Source organism: Cupressus sempervirens, chromosome 6, assembly GCF_028749045.1.
Source record: "Cupressus sempervirens isolate cs-2001-9-10 chromosome 6, ASM2874904v1, whole genome shotgun sequence".
NCBI lineage: Eukaryota > Viridiplantae > Streptophyta > Pinopsida > Cupressales > Cupressaceae > Cupressus > Cupressus sempervirens.
The window spans coordinates 181,447,630-181,455,413 of NC_143123.1; positions in this window are offsets into that span (position 1 = coordinate 181,447,630).

Sequence of the window (7,784 nt, forward strand, 5' to 3'; positions counted from 1 at the left end):
TCTTCTTCAAGGCTTTAGTATAATTGTATTCTCCACTTGCAACATGATTTAAATAATCACTTTATCTTGTCAAAGTCCAACTAATCTAGTGTCCATTTGTAGTTTCCTCTTCGTAACTCATCCTTTCCTCTTCATCAATCAAATAGATATGTCACTTAGATCAGATATCAAAATGTCTCACCATTAAGGTTTGACATCAATGACAACACAACAATTGTTTCAATTATAGTTCCCAATAGACCTTATCAATCTTCAACGAGTGGCCTATCTCAAGGACTTACAAAAATTCAATGGAATGTCACCATACAAATGAATTTACAAATAAAATATTGTTAAGTCCACTTGGTTAAGAGATTTTATGCTACAATGGTTAGAGAGTAACAAAAAATGATATATTTGAAATAGCAACTATCCTTGCTTGATTAGATCTCCATTTTTTCCATTTCTTTGCTCACAGATTGACCATCTCATCAACTCTTTCAACACTCTTCAATTTGCAGTTTAGATCTTCTCAGTATGATCTCCTTCAACAACTTCATCAACACTTTGACTTCCAAATATGTCAACAACATTTACCTTCTCTCTTCCTTATATAGACATATTTTTGCCACTTCATCTCCTTCACAAATTTTTCCACTTAATTACAATTGTCAATAAATCTTTCCAACTTAGATACATTGAAACTAGATGCTCGATAATTCATTTTAACATTTAACTTTGAGCATCAGCTTGGATCTCTAAATACGCTTCAAATCTTAACCATATGATATTTCCTTGTTTATCTCATTTGTTGGTCTTGCTAACAATCTTTGTCTTCGTCATATAATCTTCTAGAATTGTCCAAGTCATTGCTCAATGTCTTTCTTTACTCAATTTTACATAAACTATTCATCTTTTACGGACTTGTGTTTAGGCTTCGTACACCACATCACTCAGTCAATATTACACTCAATCAATACTTTTATTGCTCAATTATCTCTTTGCTTGCTCAATAAACACTGACTTCATTACTTAACATGTTGACTTCTTTTATTGATCACTAATTCTATCTCAGTGTAACCTTCTGATTCTTTCTCTTTTCTCTTTACAACTTCATTCCTTCCTTTACTGACCAAAATAACTTGCTTGTACATCATCTTAAATCTTAATTAGGTCATATAAAATAATCAAACCATTATTATCTTGTCACAATACAATTTGTCAGTAGCTTAATTAATATCACATTCTCAACATCACTTATTTACTCCATCTTCTAACTTTATCTTCCACTTCTCTATTCAACACCACATCCTTTAGATGATTGCAACTTACATGAATTAGTATAGTTAAACAAGTTGACAGCAATGACAATATAACAACTAATCTGAACCTTTTACATACAATGTATAGCTCTGTTATGACCTTGTTCCTCATCAACATTACTCATATCCAACATTCTCTCCTTTTGTTCCAACAATCTCTCCTTCCTTGCATCAACATTAATTGTGTCCAACAATATTTTCTTTCATCTTCCACCTCATATTTTGCTTCTAAAAGTTGGTTTAAACTCTTTAACTCATATATTGCTTCTTATTCCATAGGAATTAATTCTTCCTCTATTGCTTGTTGAATTTCCCACTCCCCTATGTTGTCTTCATTTTCTTTCTTTTGCTCTATAATATCTTCTTCCCTTATGAGTATACTTTCCTTTTCCTTATTCTCATAAACTTCATTGAATTTCATTGGTTTTTCTTTTACCTCCTCTAGGAAGGATTTTGATCTCATTAGTAACTGACTTAAAATTTCTCTATCCACAAGCACAATTCTTAACAATTGTTCCTAAGTTTTTGGAGGATTTATCATGTTCTCTCTATTAATATTTTATTTTCAAAGCTTTGGATTTCTCTTGTGAAACCCCCTATCTCATTATTGAAACTTATGTAGATCCCCTCTTCCTATGGGAATTTTTATGTGTTAATTATCTTTTCTTTCATCGCTTTATTATTTTTTGTTACCACATTTCTATTAATGAGTCTATCATAAAGTTTTGGTTTAATCATAAAACCTCTTTGTTCTTTTATTATCTCAAGGGGTTCCAAAAAATTGATATGAATAACCATATCAATTAGTATTTTAACTTCTCATATTATATAGGTAACAAACCTTTCTTCTATTTTTTTGAAAAGGCCCATGGCATTGCCAATGGCTTCTGTGGTTTCAATGCAAAGATATTATGTTGGAAAATTTCCTACTGTAACCTATTTTGGAATTTGTAAGATTTGAGGTTAAATTTTGGTTGCCAATCTATATAGTGGAAGGTAAATCCCTTGAATTGTAGTACATACCCATGTAAAACTTTTTTTTTATTGTTTCACGTTTTAAGTCTATAAACAAATACTATTTTGTACGGGTAGAGATACTTACGTGACCTAGGAAAACTCAAATTCCACCAATTCACAATCTTGTTTATTAATAGACTCAAACCGCTCCATTTTGCATATAGTATGCATTTCTTACAATGACACCACTTTGTTTTCATTAGATTAGTTTGAATTATGAATGCCTTACCATCTTTCCCTATCTCCCCTTATATCTTCTAGAGATTGGATGGAGAATTTTCAGCCCCGATTTCTCTCCATAAAGGTTGCATTTGTTGATCCTACTTGTATATTCCCAATGGTATGTTATTGGCTATAGTAGAAAAATTTGGAACTCTGGATTGAATTATCTCTGGGATGTGTCTTGTAGATGCTTTCCCCACCCACCATTATAACATTGATTCTTTTGCATAATATCATAGGCTAGAATGGTTATTTTCCATGTATATACATATGCATGACATATATTTCCTTCTTGATATTTTATACGATATTTCTATAATTTTTTTTATGTCGCAATGTCATTTCAAAAGTAAAATAAAATAATAATTTATTTGCTCATCTTATTAACATTACATGAAATAAATGATTTATCATAATATGTGATGTATTGTGCTTCGTAACATGACTATAATTCTAAGGCAACAACATAATGGTAAATTGTGAGCCTCTCATTGAGGAGGTCTTCGATTCAAATCTACTCAAAATTAACATGTAATAATAAATAATCTTGACAATAATAATAAATAATCTAGTGTATATATATATATATATATATATATATATATATATATATATATATATGATTATAATTGTAATACCCGTCCCTTTTTTCTATCATTGTGTATTCTCTGTCAAGCTCTATTTGAATCTCTTGTGGAAGTGTTAGCCCTTAAGTGTTATTTGAATGTAAATAGTTCAATCTGTAAATGTAATTATTTTCTTGATGATACCATATGTTATGTTTGTAAATGATGATTATTGTATCTTCACGATGATGAGTTGTTATAGTGAAATATTATGTTATTTGTATTTATGATTTAGTTATGGTACTTACCCCATACTTGCATGTGTATGGTGTGCATGTTTGTTTTTATATTTATGTCTAACATGTTTGATGTAGTTGGGGAGGGAGTCATAGTCACCTGCTAGTTGGGATCTACACAATGTACCACTCCCTACCATTGCCTATTTAGCTTAGACATATATACACATGTACATGATCATCTTTTATGTAGGATGTAGGTACCAAACATCAATTTCCCTAAATTTTTAGGATGAGCATGCCCTATCGCAATAGCTAAAATGGTAAGAATGAGAAGATAATGATCAGGTCTAATCCAACCATATTCTAAATACTTGTCTTACAAGGATGACTTGTATTTGATTGTCTACCCTTTTTAAACCCATGAGTCTTTTTGTGTGTATGTTGTTTGACTTTCACTTTGGTTGATTTTCCTTATGCATTTTATGTGGTTTGACTTTGTGATTTGTTTGGTAGAATGCTTAGTTATGATGTTTTGGATTAATATCTAATATTTGAATTATTAAATGTTATTTGATTTTAAAAGGAAAATATTAAAGTAGGATGATATAATTCATTCGAATTATTTGAATATGTGTTTAATTTAAAATATTTAGTTTAAAATATTAAATTAAAAAACTAAATAAAAATAAATTAAATATTATATATTATTTTAGTATGAATATTTAATTAATGTTGATTAGAATTAGAGTTGCAATTAAACAACAAATTCTAATTATCATTATTGTTTAAAATAATAAATAATTATTTTTAACGTGCTTGCATTAAATAATAAAGTAGGAAAATAAAATAAAAAGAGTTTATTTAATTAAAATGTGAGTTAAGTTTGTATGAAAGGATTAATTAAAAATAATAATTATATTTTAGGGCTTTTTAGAAACAGAAACCCTAAAGGGAGTTACAACTCTATATTAGAGGTCATTGGGTCATTATTTCACACACATGTTTTTTTGGAGAGCAAAGTTTTTGGATTTTGAGCAAAAAGGAATTTTGGAAGCTTTGAAGGGTTTTGATTTAGGAAGGGTTTCACAAAGTTGTCAGATTGTTAGCATCAATGTGAGGTAGGGTTTGAAACTCATAATAGTATATTTCAATTGAAAAGATTTGTGTGCTTTGTGTATTCTTGGGTGCTTGCATAATGCTTATTAATTTATTGTATTGATTTTTGGATAAAGAACTATGTTGTAGATTTTGAAAAGAAAAACTTGTTGATCAAGAAAATTTGACTGAGGAAAAACTATAGAAAAATCTAGAAAATTATTATTACTATATTATTTTTAAACCCTTGTCCTAAATTACCAAAAAAACATGTTGCATGAAACCTGTCAAAACCCTAGGTTCTTTTGGAGAAAACTTACATGCAAACTAATAAGAAAATATGAATATCCATCTAATTTAGAGTTTGATTAAATGCCTTTGCAAATCATTTATAAAATTAAAACAAATTGGTCAAAGAAAAATTAGGTATTATTATGCAAGTTAAAAGTTAAATCTAATAGTTGGAAACAAATAAAATAAAATTGAGAAAATTGTATGACAAAAAATATTTATATATTTAAAGTAGAATATATTTATTGTGAAAGGAATTATGTTTTTTTTAAATATATATGTATAAAGATATGCATGCAAATCAATGTAGTTATGCATGTAAAGGAATAAATATATTTATGCATGTGGAAAATAATAAATGCATGTTAAAAAAAAATTGTTATAGTGTAGAGCTTCGGTATTTAAGATGATTTTTTAATATAAATATAGATTTAAATAGTATAGGTGTTTTAGAAACTTTGAAAGTTTTAGGATTAACCAGGTTGATTGGCAAGTTGGTTAGACAGGAAAGCTCAAATTTGGAAACTATGCAAGAATGTAAAGAATTTGATGGATCTTCGTTAAGAAAACATGTAATGTTTCAAAGAGCTTACGCTCCAAAAATTGTTTGTAAATTCGATTTTATAATAGATGAGACAGTAATAATTTGACTGGGGTATGCCCCTTTTATGGTGTAACAATATAGGACCATGGTCCCAGGCTAGACTGAAGGTTTTCTTTCCCTGTTCTTTCCTACCAGTGCCCGTTTGAATGGTGGAATGCTATTGTATGTATTCATTTTAGTAATAATCAATCATCATGGCCTTTGGCCGTTTACCGATCAAAAAAACAAAAAACAAAAAATGCATGTTAAAAAATTGATATAATAATCTTGTATATTTAAGAGTAAATAGACATGCAAATTTTTATTTTATTTTATTTTTATTGGTAAGAGGCCAAAGTCAAGATTCATTATTATTATTATGTGATGTGATTAATTATTATTATTTATTAAGCTTGTGTAGAGTTGAACCCAAGATCTCTTAGATAAGAGGCTCACAATTCACCATTGTGTTGTAGGGTCTTACCTAACATGCAAGCTTATTTTTATTTTTAATCAAATATATGTATTGATTTTTGAATTTAAAAAATAAAATTAATTTATTATTAGTATTATTTGATTGGTAAACAGTCGTAGCCTTATAGTTTATATTAATGAAATAAGTTGAGTTATAAGTATCTCCGTTCAAACGGGCACTGCTAAGAAAGAACGAAGAAGAAAACCTCCAGTCTTGCCCAAGGCCTAAGTCCTATACATAATACATGTATAAAAGGGGTATATGCAGTTTCAAATCTTGTGAAAGACAAAACCCTACTTTGTTGTTTAACTATTCTATACTTCATTTTGTGTTATATAATTACTATTATATTTGTTATTTAAATGCACGTGTCTTTAATACATTAGATTTCTTTGAAAATAGTTCTTTCCTTTGTTGCTTTGTTTATGTGATTCAAAATATTCTTGATATGGTGTTCTTGCACTTTGTGATTTTGCACTAAAGTCGTATGTGAAACCTCTTTCTTCTCCATTATAAGTTGGCCACTCATGATGTAAAGTTCCATTTTGATTTTCTGCAACTTAAACATACTTCATGCTTATCTTTAAATGTTAGTCCTCAAATTTCAATATGTATTATATTTATCTTTTAAGAAATATTTGCTATTTAAATTATCATACTCATCTTTAAACGTTAGTCCTCAAACCAAAATACTTGATCAAGTGCAATTCACAGGAATCTACTAAATTAAATTATAACACTTGAATAAAATAAATATAGATATATTCAGACTCCAAAATGTTTGATTGCTTTAAATACCTACTTTTACTTATTAAATTGGTAGGGGATTTGGAAGAGAAAAAGTAGTTTGTCATTTCCATTTTGTTAATTTATTTTCTAAATAATTTTAAAATTTCTTTTGAGTTCATTCTGACCTGTGAGTGAATCTCACCATATTCTTGTGAATAAAACTAAACATTTACACACAAATTATTGGTCTGAAAAAGTTTTCTTTGGTTATGGATAAGATTAAAGAGAAACTTGAAATGTCCTAGATCGAAGGGCATTACCAAAACTCATTTTCTATATCTACATATAAATACTATAGCTGTCATGGATTGAGGTCTAGATTTATCACAATGAAAGTCTCAATTAATTCATCTTGATAATTGAATCCTCCACAATCAAATATGAGAATTTATCCTTAAATATTCTCCCACTATGATGAATATTTAATTAATATTGATTAAAATTAGAGTTGCATTTAAATAATGACGTCTAATTATTTTTATTGATTAAAATAATAAATAATTATTTTTAATGTGCTTGCATTAATAAAGTAGAAAAATAAAATAAAAAGAGTTTATTTAATTAAAAAGTGAGTTAAATCTGCATGAAAGGATTAATTAAATTAAATAATTATATTTTAGGGCTTTTTAGAAACAAAAACCCTAAAGGGAGTTAGGGCTCTATATTAGGGGTTATTGGGTCATTATTTCACGCACGAGTTTTTTGGAGAGCAAATTTTTGGGGTTTTGAGCAAAAAGGAATTTTGGAAGCTTTGAAGGGTTTCACCAGGTTGTCAAATTGTTAGCATCTGTGTAAGGTAGGGTTTGAAACTCGTAATAGTATATTTCATTTGAAAAGGTTTGTATGCTTTGTGTATTTATGGGTGCTTGCATAATGCTTATTAATTTATTGTATTGATTTTTCGATAAAGAATTATGTTGTAGATTTTGAAAAGGAAAACTTGTTGATCAAGAAAACTTAATTGAGGAAAAACTGTAGAAAAATCTAGAAATTTATTATTACTGTATTATTTTAAAACCCTTGTCCTAAATTAACAAAAAAACATGTTGTGTGAAACCTATCAAAACCCTAGGTTTTTCTTGAGAAAACTTACATGCAAAATAATTAGAAAATATGAATATCCATCCAATTTAGAGTTTGATTTAATGTCTTTGCAAATCATTTATAAAATTAAAACAAATTGAATGTCAAAGAAAAATTAGCTAT